Source organism: Thermobia domestica, chromosome 14, assembly GCF_964235325.1.
Source record: "Thermobia domestica chromosome 14, izTheDome1.hap1.1, whole genome shotgun sequence".
Taxonomy (NCBI): Eukaryota; Metazoa; Arthropoda; class Insecta; order Zygentoma; family Lepismatidae; genus Thermobia; species Thermobia domestica.
In genome coordinates, this window is record NC_137467.1 from 163,182,798 (window position 1) to 163,196,550 (window position 13,753).

The window sequence follows — 13,753 nt, forward strand, 5'->3', positions numbered from 1 at the left end:
ACTGAATGCCCGACTGACATCAACAGAGAATATTTCTATCCCTGTGACGTCGTAATATTGTAAAAACGCAGAATTTTAGTAAATTTAGTGAAATTTTCTGTGCGTTTTCGACAACGTGTTAACATTGAATCAAAGTGACGCGCAAATGGTAGTGCCAACGTATATACAGATTAACCTTGGTTAAAAACTGCTGATTTTGCGGATCCCGCTCAAAGTCACCCACAGCGTTGCAAACGACCTACAGAAGAATTTTCTTCTTCTATAGTGAAAATACAGTGTTCAGTTTTTTTTTTAAAAATAAAGTTATGACATGGTGCGATATATTTCAGTTATTGAAGGGTCACAATAGTGAATATGTTATAATTATTAGTGAAAAAGTTTCATTTTTTTAGAAATAAAGAATGAATACGACTGGAAAGGACAAAAAGTAACCTTTGCTAATAATGTCAAAAAGTGTCCAAGTTGGCAAGTATGGACAATGAAGCAATGGAAATTTCCAGCATCTTATATGGTAACAGATAAAAAGATTAATTGCGAGACTAAATGAGTTGCAATGAATAACAATACAGAGTGATTAGGCTCTTGCAATATTTTCAGTACCACTCACGAGATGGAGTGAGTGTACACTTTTTAAATGTATATTTTCTATGTTGCAGCGCAATTGAATGAAATGATTAAATGATTATTAAATATATATATTAAGTAAATTTTGGGTGTAGGAAATGATTTATCGAGTTATAAATATTTATTTATGTGGATATATATGCTTTATTTATTTTGTCAAGTTTTATGTTTCATTTTCATTTATTTTACATATGTTGTTATATATATATATATATATATATATATATATATATATATATATATATATATCTACAGGGTGTTTTGTTGGTTCACGATCTCCAATGAGATCTAGTTTGATAGCGTAGCTACCAATTTTTAAGGAGGGGCATGTGGCAGAACCCGTATTTTATTTATCAGAATTCTTAATTTAACGATTAGCTTTATTTAATTTTTGAGGATATTGGCTTTTTGTAAAATATTAAAATTATTTGTTGAAGGAAAACAACTGTCACAATTTAGGTTATTTCAAGTTTGTTAAATTGTATTATTTTTGCCGTCAGCAGATAAAATAAACAAAACACATAATTGGTAGTCTGCGAATGCAGGAAAGAAATTCATGAAATGCGTTGGCTATAACATTCTGTAAAAATTACGAGTTGCAGTTGTAACATGTTTGTGAACATCAGACACATTCACGGATATGAGGAAATTGCCTAGAATCGGGAAATCAGAGCATGCCGAGTGTTGCAGTTTTTGTTCTCGAAACAAGGAAAGAATTTGTTTTTCCGAAAGAAAAAAGGACACACGTGCCTGACAGCAGACGACGCCACCGAATTCCGGGAGTCGAGATTGAAACAAAACCAGGGGACAGGAGGTCGTTGGGATCAGAGATCAGAGATCAGACCAGAGAGACAGAGAGAAGTTCCAAGTCGTTTGATGGAGAAGAACGGAACATTTCGTCAAAGTAGTTTTGAGTTCATCGCTGTTAAGTTTCTAATATGATTTGAAGTAAGAAGTTAATCACAACATCGGTAATCCGATCTTCAAATAACTAACAGTTAACGTTAGTTAATCCGGAGCTTTGGTTCGAAAAGCTATATCCAATGCAGACCATCTATTGACCAGAGACACCTATTTGTTTCGATATCAACCTGGCGATATCGACCTCAACGTAGCAACCCCGGAGACCATCAACGGAGAACGTCAACTGAAGACAACAGCAAAAGGTATGTGTGACTTCAGATTCAGAGTACAAATGCTCAATGCTCGATATTCACTGCTCGTCTGGCAAAGATTCTAAATATCCGTTATAATCCATGACATTTTACACTAGCAACACACATTTAATAAGAAATATAATTGTTGTTTAATCTTTGAATTTATGAGTTATTATTACGATTTAATCCCCAATAGAAATGTGCGTTATTCAAAACCTCTCGCTTATGAAACAGATACTTGCCCACTCATTCTAGATGGTGAGTGGAAGGTGATCTGCTCAATTCAACTTTTGCATCCCCAATTTCAGGCATCCCCACTTTCAGGCAGGTTGTCATGGTGGAGATGCTGGTTCGATTCCAGTAAACAGCCCTAGATACCGAGATTGTCATTAATAGCGAGGTTGGCATAGTGGAGATGCTGTGAGGCTTATGCCATTTTGTAGCGATCTCAGTAAATATTGACAACCCAGCCACTCAGTGCCTAGTTGGGGATGCAATTTTGAGTGCAACTGGATGCCTTCCACTCACCATCTAGAATGAGTGGGATAAAACTAATATTCATTTGCGAGAGGTTTCTTAATGGGGATAAAATCAAAATAAGAATACGTCATCTTCATGAATTTGATATCACTGTATTTCTCTGAATTATAATTTTACTGTAAGATTTCGTAAAGCATTTAATGACGGATATTAGGAACGATTTGCCAGACGAGTATAGCAACGGTCGAGTATTGAGCTTTTGAGCCCTGAGTCGGTGTAACACATACCTGGAAATCTGGTGTTGTTCCCACGATGCTCTGGCGTCAAACCTGGCTCCTCTATGATGATACTCTGGACTGCTGAATTACGAGGACGAGCATTGAGGTATGAATCCTCTCAATAGCTTCTCTGGATCTGATGTTCTCGTTGTTAAAAATGATGCCGATTACAAAGTATTTCCATTCGCTGTCATTTGGCTAACTGCCGACTATAAACTCAGTTCTCTAAGAACTTAATTGAAACGGTATTCGAAGACTGATCTTTAAGACTCGATCAACAACTCTCCAAGACTCGATCTAAGACTCTCTCACTGGTCACCAAGGACTCGATCGCGATGACTCCATCAAAGACTCGATCCTGGTCAACAAGGACTCGATCCTGATCCTCTCTCGTCCTCTGGTTTTGTTGAGCTAGGCCCAACCTCCGTCGTCTGCTTGTCGTCTGCTTGTGGCACGTGCGACCCCTTTTCACATGGAAAGACAAATTCCGTCCATGTGTCAAGTCTCAAAAACTGCAACCCTCAACACACTCTGATTTCTCGATTCTAAGCAATTTCCTCATATCCGCAATTTCGTGAAATTCGAGAAATCTTACAGATTCTCTTTTACAATGTATAGAATCTGGCTAATGCGAGAATAGACACATTGTCAACATTTCCTTCCTACATTGCCAGACTCTCAACGAAGACATTCTTATTCACATTTATTTACAACAGACTGCTGACACTGAAATTATCAACATTATGCAGCTTGCATTATATTTCATACACAACATTTGATTACCTTAACCTTAATAGATGATTTTTATCACGTAAACATTAAAACAAAATTAAAATATACAAAATAATTTACTCGAAAAACGAGTGCTGCCACAATATTAAGTCCCTCCCAACCCACCCTGTCATGGCGGAGATGTTCTGGGTCTTTCTCAGAAAACATGTTAACGTGGATTATTAAATTCAGTAAAATTAATTCCCACCCTCCCACCCACGCTAATGTCATGTTTAAAGAATAATTATTTGTGGTTAATAGTAACTGTGATAATAAGTAAATCCCACCCACCCACCCTAACGAATGCTACAAATAGTACAGTTGATGAGTAAATACATTGAAGCACCCTGTAACTACTTTAGAGCACAGTCTATAGAATAGCAATGAATAAGACACAGTCTTGAGTTCGATTCTCGGCGAAATCATAGTGATGTGGGTTAGTGATATTTCTTTAATCTAGTAGCAAATACTGTTTGAAGAACTAAGTAATTAGTTTGTGGTGTGGTTAATAATATTTATATAGTAGTAGGACATATTTATTAATATTTGGATACATTTATTATAGTAATTAACGGAATATTAAGCAAACTGAAATAATTTTAAGAAAGTAAACTTATGAGTACAACAATTGAGATTTGTAGCGAACGCATGATCGTCGCGCAAGCTACTCACCAAGCGACAATCTAATAGCCAAGAGAGTGGAACGAACGTTGCCGATCACTCACGACGGCACACGAAGCTCTCTGGATGAGAGGAAATTATCATTGTTACTCAAGGTCGAGCATACAACAGCAGACAGAAAAAAAAATCATATGAGTAATTTCGCTCTAGTGGAATGATAACGTAGAGATATATTTAAAATTAGTAAATTCGTTTTAGTTAATAGTAATTGAGTAGAGTAATTTTACGATCACAAGATGTTATCTCTCAAAAATACTCATAGGGTGCATTGTCCCGTGTTAAAGGATAATGGCAAGCCCGCGACTATGTTTAGCAAGTCGAGGTATTATTGCTTAGATTTAGGTGCTTTAAAACACTTTACTGAATATAATCCTACTTACGACGACACTAAGGAACAAATGTTTAGATGTAACGTTCTGGGACGTAGATATAAGAATTACTATTTAATCGAATTTTCTGAAAAGAATTTTAGTGTAGACGATCTTGTGGATTTAGGTTTTAGGAGGCACTATTTGTCTGTACTAACAGGTATATCTGAAACGGATACTTTAATACGCAATGCTGTATTCTTTGCGATTAAGGATGAACAATTAAAGTATAAGGTATGCGCCTTATTTACTTGTGGAGCTAGCCAGGAGTTAGTAAATCAATGGCTAGATCGAATCAGAAATAAATTTGTGTGTAATCAGGCAGTGAGAATTTCTGATTTTGTTACTACTTTAGAACAGTTTGAAAAACAGGCTAAAATCATAGTAGCCAGTGATATGTCATTATTAGACTTAGTGGCCTTCGCCTCATTATTTAAGCAACGGACGCCTTGGTTATCAGGTTAAAGATGACCATGTAAGCATAAGAAACTTGTAAATAGTATTGTTATTATTATTTATAGATATACAGGGTAAGGATAATAATTTTAGTATTTATAAATATTTCAGTTAAGTAATTCTTCGAATTAGTAAATTAGTTTTAAGAAGTAAGCATTGTTAGAAATAAGATATACGTGTATATAGAGACATATAATTGTAGTGATAGTGATAAGAAAATAGAAATCTGACGTATGTTTTAGCAATTTAACTATGTCTTTATGGCATATAGTTAGTTTTAGTAATTAGATTTTAGTTAATAGTGACGTAATTAATTTTAAGAAAAGATTAATTTGAGGAAAATGACTATGGAGAAGAATGAACAAAATTTGAATGATTTTTGAAATTAGAATAGAATTAGGGAAACGTAGATTTAAGGAAAGCAAGAAAGAATAAAATAACAAAGAAAAAACAATGAATGATGCAAATAATGTAGAATTAAGCTAGACAAATAAGTTCAAAATTAGGAAACAGGAAATTAGGCAAACCTTTCATTAGGGGAAACTCTAATCAGGAAGGAAATCCCATTCTCGTCGAGTTGAATTGGGCGATTACCGAACGTCGATGAGAATAGTTTATTTATGGAATCACATAAGTCTTCCGTGATATTTGAAAAGAGACACAAGACTTGACTCGTATATCACGCGTAAAGCTGTGAATATTTTTTTGAGGTGATATCCTTCATTTTTAGATTAGATCTTAGTGATAACTAAATTAATGTAGAATTAGAATAGTAATTAAGTAATCTAGTATCCTAGTAAGTAAGAATAGGATAAAGAATGTGATTACAGGAACTTTAAGAATTATCTAGTGGAACTAGAGAAAATAGTAAAGACTAAAATAGTTCATTGTTTTAGTGCTCTTACTAATCATGTAAAAGAAGTCTAGTTTAATTTTCACGCATTTGTATTGGATTGAAGGAAGAGAGAAATAGAGATTGTTGGAAGGAATGTGAATAGTGAGAAGAAGGAAATAGTAAATAAAATAGATTATAGGAGATAGTGAATTATTAGATAGATACAGTATGACAGACGTAAGGAACATTAATAGATAAATAGATATAACATAGACATAAAAGTAAGAAAAATGTGAATGTGGAGAAGAATAGAGTTATTTAATAATAAATGATAAATAAGTAAATAAATAGTTATTAAAGTATACTAGAAGAAGAATATTAATAGTAATAAGAATGACAAAAGTGAATAATTGCATGCAACGTCGAGAGATATAGATATATATATATAAGTATTATGAGCGCTAAGATACTAAGTGATAGTATGTGAATATGAAGAAAATAGAATATGTTGATAAATATAGCGCTAAAAAAGAAATAAGATTATAGATTTGGGGACAAACAGACGAGGATATTCTGCAAAAAGTAGCCCTAAACAAGCTAGAACTTTCAAGAGTTGGACAAGTATAACAGAGTTTGAGGACTAATTATGAGGTTCCATCTCACAAGCAAGGCCCTGTAGGCATATGTTATTATTAATAATAATAATAATAGTGAATAAAGAGTAATAAATAGTAATATAATAATATTGACCAGAGACACCTGTTTGTTTCGATATCAACCTGGCGATATCGACCTCAACGTAGCAACCCCGGAGACCATCAACGGAGAACGTCAACTGAAGACAACAGCAAAAGGTATGTGTGACTTCAGATTCAGAGTACAAATGCTCAGTGTTCGATATGCACTGCTCGTCTGGCAAAGATTCTAAATATCCGTTATAATCCATGACATTTTACACTAACAACACACATTTAATAAGAAATATAATTGTTTTTTAATCTTTGAATTTATGAGTTATTATTACGATTTAATCCCCAAAAGAAATGTGCGTTATTCAAAACCTCTCGCTTATGAAACAGATACTTGCCCACTCATTCTAGATGGTGAGTGGAAGGTGATCTGCTCAATTCAACTTTTGCATCCCCAATTTCAGGCACGAATTGAGCGGGTTGTCAATATATATTAGCATGACATGGACGTCTCTGAGTGAGTCGGGTGTAGGCCAATTTACCACCAGTCGATTTGCCACCAAATCAACATCAAGTGGGCAAATTTGTCACCTGCGTAATTTCGGTATAAATTGTTCATTTCTGATAAGAATGGAGTCAGCGGAGAGAGTGGTGAGGTAAAATGTTCTAAACAAATAAGTGCTGCACAAACATTTGCCATTTTTAGTTTAACACTGTAATGATTCTATAGTCGCATTAGTAAATCTAATAATAATAATGTTCCAACATAACTTGTAAAAAAAATAGAATGACTTGAGTTTTACGTCGCAGGGTTATGCCTGTTAGGCTAAAGGAGACGGTGATTGTGAGAAAAGAATGAAATGGAGGAATGAAGAAACTAAGCCACCGCGCCCACAGCATGCCTTGTAGTTCTTCTCTATACTCTAAAAACACGAATGTGCACTTTTCAATCTTATTCAACAACAATATATATATATTTACATCATCTAATGATTATGGCACCAACGCTTTCTTTCACCCACTGGGAAACGTGAAGTATATTAATATTTATTTGCATATATTGTTATTGTAGACTGTTCCCTTAATGCCCACCGACTTCGATTTTACAAAATTTCAGAAATAAATTTCACTTTTTTTTGTGGCCAATTTGAAGGCATATTGTTATACTACCATTAAGAAACCCATATACATCATATTACGAATGAATCATTATGGAACAATTTCATGTGTTACACGCAGCAGTGGTACCAATCTTTGAGTTTAATTTACAACTTTTTTCCTTTTTCTTTCTTAAGCTGATTTTGTGAGTAATGGTGCATTCAGTATAAAGGTACAACAAGATTTTCTCTGTCTGTCTGCGTGACTGTCTGTGTGTGTTTCTAGTTTCCGGCGTAAGCGTGTGGATACTACCAAGTATACTTTCGTGTGTACATATGCTAGTGTGTGTGTGTGGCGAGGGTATATGAAGTATTAATTGGGATCGCGTAGTGGAACTTATCGATATTAGTACGTACATACGAGGGGCCGTTACTTCACACGATAACTTTGGACGAGTGCGATTTTTTTAATGTAAGGAGCTCCTCTCGAAGGAGTTCTTTAATGGAGGTGATTTGTCAACTGGAAGTGGTAGAAATGGGTCATTTCCCGTTTAAACGTTGATCACTATAAAGCTTACAAAATTTGGACGATTACAGTGTTTGAATTTCATCATAATCTTTGACTCTACTTCTCATATAACCTCGATGCAGAAAGGGAATCCTAAATTTAAATAATTAACGAACTGGAAACCGATGAGAATGCAAAACTCAAGGTTTCGGCAAAAAAACTAGCACAAAAATTTGGAATAGAAAAAGTATCAAGTATCCATTTGGAGGGGGAAGGAAAGGATTGGAACACAGACATAAGACCATAAAACACAATATTGAAATGGCAGTCAGTGATAATTATAGAGGTGGCTCTTGGGTCTAGAGCTTCGAAATTCCCTCTACGGCATTTCCCGAGCGTGCACAATCTGAGTTACTAGAATTTTCACAGTACTATATTCAGCCATCGTTTATACAATTCCCCCGCCCTGGAAAATCTAAAATGAACATTGCCTCCTATGTTGCTCAATATGAATTACATGTATTTTTGCAGTACTGCTTTTCACGTCCATTTAGACAGACCCACTACCTTTCAAGACTCAATCTGAAATGGTCTCGTTTGTACATCGTTTGTACAGAAATCTGCTGGCGAAATTTTCGTTTGTACACAGTTAGGGGCGCCGCCAGAACGAAAACAAACTGAAGGCTGTCTAAATAAGAGCCCTCCACCATGTCCAATTCAATCAGAAATTGTCGCAATTGTTTGTACAGAAATGTGCAGGCAAAATTTTCGTTTGTACACAATTAGGGGTGATGCCAGAACAAAAACAAAATGGGGATGTCTAAGTGTTAACCCCCACCATGTCCAATTCAATCACAAATTGACGTAATCGTTTGTACATAGTTTGTACAGAAATGTGCAGGCAAAAAATTCGTTTGTAAACAATACGGGGACCGCCAGAACGAAAAAAGTGGGGGCTATCTAAAAAGTAGTCCCCCACCATGTGCAATTCAATCACAAATTCTCGCAATCGTTTGTACAGAAATGTGCAGGAAAAATTTTCGTTTGTACACAATTAGGGACGCTGCCAGAACGAAAACAAAATGGGGGGCTGTCTTAGTGGTAGCCCCCACAATATTCAATTCAATCACAAATTGTCACAATCGTTTGCAGATCGTTTGTACAGAAATGTAAAGCGAAATTTTCGTTTGTACACTATTAGGGGCGCCGCCAGAACCTAAACAAACTGGGAATGTCTAAGTGTTAACCCCCACCATGTCCAATTCAATCACAAATTGACGCAATCGTTCGTATATAGTTTGTACAGAAATGTGCAGGCGAAAATTTCATTTATAAACAATACGGGGACCGCCAGAACGAAAAAAGTAGGGGCTATCTAAAATGTAGCCCCCACTATGTCCAATTCAATCACAAATTGTCGTAATCGTTTGTACATCGTTTGCACAGAAATCTGCAGGCAAAATATTCGTTTGTACGCAATTATTGGCGCCGCCAGAACGAAAACAATGTGGGGGCTGTGTAAATGGTAGCCCGCACCATGTCCAATTCAATCACAAATTGTTGCAATCATTTGTACATCGTTTGTACAGAAATGTGCAGGCGAACTTTCGTTTGTACACAATTAGGGGCGCCGCCAGAACGAGAACAATGTGGGGAACTGTCTAAATGGTAGAAACATTAAAAAATGTGTAACATACTATGGAGTATTTTTCTAACAAGACTTTGTACACATTATTGTGTCGATTGGTATGTTCACACTATCGTGTGATTCACTACTTTGATCTTATTCTAACGATGATAGAATTATGTTTTTTTTTGTTTTTATATTTATATTTATACTTACAATCATTATTGCTGAGTTAGTTTATTACTCGGCTCTTATTATTAAACTTATTCATTATTTCTTACGTGAGCTGAATCCTTATGAGAAAAATGTACTTTTTTCTTTCTAGTTTGCGCAGTAACCGTTATTTTCATCTGGTACAGGAAATTGATAATTGGAAGATATAACAAATTGACAAAGTAGACTGGTAAAGAGTAAATTATAACACAGTATCTTGTTTTATTTGAACATCTTCCTTAAACTCATTTTGGAGAAACTATAGAATGCTTGGTAAAGTACTTTAGTTCATTCAGAATTCTGATTTACAAGTAGGGTTGTTAACTGGCCGGTATTTCACCGACCTGGCTGGGAATATTGCTGCGATTTGGTTTAAGGCAGGTGTCCGGTGCAAACTTCTTATTAGAACTCTTCTGACCGGTATTTTCGAATCTGCAATCCAGAATATAACATTGAACGTCGAAAATTTTCAACAGTGCCTTTACAAACACAAATTTCCGTTGTATTATGCATTATCGATATTTTTTTTATTCTATGGCAGTGTTTTATTTATTTAACATAAGAAATTTGATAACACTTAGATTTTATTGTAAAAGAATTTTATACATTTATTAAGAGTAGAAAATGACTTTTTAAAGCAATTTCCTTTGTTTGAAGTGTAACTTTATAAAGTAAATTTCATTTTATGAATCAACAATTGTTACGTAAAGATTAATATCCAGTATTATTCATCTGTTTCGTTAATTTTAAAGAAGTGGCAATTGCTGGTAAATACAATAACGATCAATACAGTCTTCAGTTTCTCATTTGTAGAGAGAATTTTGAGGGGTTGCCGGTAATTTTGTTTTCCTGAGTTGGCAACCTATTTACGAGATTTTGTTTCAACTCTGCTACGTAGTGGTTCCGCACTTACACTCCGCATGCAAATAAGTACGTAAGGCTACCATACGTCCCGGTTTGTTATAATTTGTCCCGGTGTGCAGAAATTTTCCTTCTTGTTCTGTTTTTTTATTAATTACATATCAAAAGTTCTCAAAAGATAATAAAATCGACTTGTTCCTTTTGCTTTCGATTCCGACAATACTATAGGAACAATTTCATTTTATTCTTTATTATTTTTTCAATTGCTGCTCCCCCGGATATAACATGCAATATTTAAATCCTCCTAACTGGCAATCTTATCACCAAAAGTAAGAATGTATAACCCGAGGTGGCAACAAATTCTTGTGACGTTCCAGACCAGTCCCGAAAACACTTTTTTTTCTGCTTCAGAAAAACAATTATGCAAATTGCTTTCTTTTATTTCGCATTTGAGGTTAAGAAAAATAAATCAGTCCATTGAAATTTGGAAACAACTTCATAAATCTGGATTTTTTTCTTTATAGACATGTAGTGCATGTGAGGTGGTATGTGTAATAACATTGAAAATATAATTTTTGCCTAAATATTGTATGTTCACTGATTGCGTTTATATTGTATAACAGCTTCTAGCTTCTATAATAATTTTTAGCACTGTTGATTAAGTATGGACTATATTAATACATTATTTTAAGTTGAGTAATTAGTGCGATGCTGTAGTAAAATTCGAAAGATAATATTGTCACGGACGCTCATCGATATTATCGTTAAACTTTGTCCGTGATTGTACTTTGAGTTCAATATTCTTCAAAGGACATTCAACGAACAGCGAAAGGAAATGATGGATATTTCAAAATCAAATTGTGTTTTATTAATGAAATCTTTATCTGTAAAACTGCTATGTAATTCCGTCTTTGAAATCGTTGCCCAGCTCTGAAGTAAGCTAGCTTTCACAATTCAACATGTAACATCCATGCATTGACAAATATGATGACAGAAGTGCATTTCAGAGGTTCACGTCTTCACGTATTCCACCATGAGTACAGGAAGTTACATAACCTCGTCTCGAGTCGAGTAACAAAACTACTGGGCTTTTCCAAAGTCAGTAGTAGTAGCAGCTTCGAAGACCTATCAGGAGGAACACCTAGTTACTAGTGTGGATCATATTGTTTATCTAGACTACATCAATAAGAAAAGGTACGTACCTGTTTTATATTTGTCAATGTCTAGTCATGAGTCACTGATTGGGAAGTTTCAAATAGACGCTACTGATCAAAACTACACACATTAAAAACATTCCCCACAAATCCTATTCTTTTATTTCAACCGAAATGATTAATGACGATTTTATTGGTATACAACTTATCGATGTCTAGATTATTAAGAAAGTTTTGGTTTTAGGTGTGACACCTCTTGCGTACGTCCCATTCTATGTAGATCATAGATAACTCATAGCATAACCGCATGGTGGAGGCGTTAAAATTTCTAATGCAAACTTAGCGATTTTAGTTTTCTTTTATTTAATTGTCTTAGTCAAGCATCGATTCTAACACCACTAGAATTAAAATAATGCATCTTGTTTTTTTTTTTTTTTTTTGTTTTCGATTCAAACAAAATTTATTAATGGCATGTCTTTCAGGAAAGTAATTCAAAGGCAATCACGTATAACTGGTGAATTAAATGCGACGTTAGACCAGATACTTCAATGTGTAACACCGCCTAGACAAAGGAAAGAAAGAAAAGCAGACACACAGAACTACACAGTCACTCAGGTCTCTGACACGAGAGTACGATTTATATCAGCTGGTAGTTCTCGAAGCGAAGGTGCGCAATGTTCAACAAACATGCAGGCAAATCCAGTTAGTGTTAATGTCTAGTCAGAACTATGTAAATTGCCGCGTTTTGATATTAAATCCGGAAAGGATATAGTTTTATTTTTTCAGGACTTTGATGATTGCTGTGAGATAAACAGATACGATGACAACAGAAAAAAAGCGTTGTTGCCAGTTGTATTTAAAGGTCAGAGTAGGCAGTGGATTAAGATTTTTCTTGACAAAAAAAAATGTAGGCGAAACAACATACAATGAGTTGAAAAAGGAACTAATAGGTGAGTTTAGAAATTCCAGTTTCGTTTTAGACATAGAAGAAAGAATTAGAGATAGGTTACAAAAAGAGGGTGAACCTATAATAAATTTTGTTTACGACATGCTAGCATTAATAGAGAAGTTTGACAAGGACATGACAGACTTTAAAAGATAGGATTAATCGCGTCAGGTCTTTTGCCATATTACATAGACAAGGTAGGGACAAAATCCTATGATGATCTAGATGATTTTATGGAAGATTTATTGAAGTTGGAGAAGAATAAATGTAAAATTGAACGTAGACAACAACGTGCTAAAGGTAGAGAGAATTCAGAATCAACTTCGGTATAGGAATTGATAAGTAGAATAAGAAAACCAGGAAAAGTAGGTGATTCGTCAGATAGTGATTCAGACGATGGTGTAGAGGTAGCAAAGGAACCAAAGAAAAAAATCACATGTTAATCAAAAACCCGTAGAAAAAGAAATTAAAGTAGAACCGTCGACTAGTTCATATATGGCTAGGATAGAGAAAACTCTTGAGGAATTAAAACTTTCAATGACAAGTCAAATGCAAGTCAATGACAATTCAAGAAGCAATAATACTAATAACCAAGAACAACAACAATCACAACCACAACAAAATAGTGCTCGTGGGGGTAAATGTAAGAATTTTCGAAATTAAAATGGCAAGAACGGAAATATTGGAATCAGGGTAGGAATTCCCATAACAAAGGTGAAAGTAGAGGAAATCATAATCCGAACAGAGATAGAGGTAGGAAATATTATAATAAAAATGGACGACAATGTTGGAATAATTGGAATCCACAGGCTGTTCCAATGTATTACCAACAGAATCACGTGCAACCGCCTCAACCAAATTTAAACTACATTGCAGCGCCTTTTGTTCCGTATAATCAAGGTTCTTTTCCATGCCCAAATTGTCAAAACTGCCAAGGACAAGGCCAATCCCAGAATTTAAACTAGATACGTCTGTAAATGAACGGGACACATTTACAGCGTATAGGGC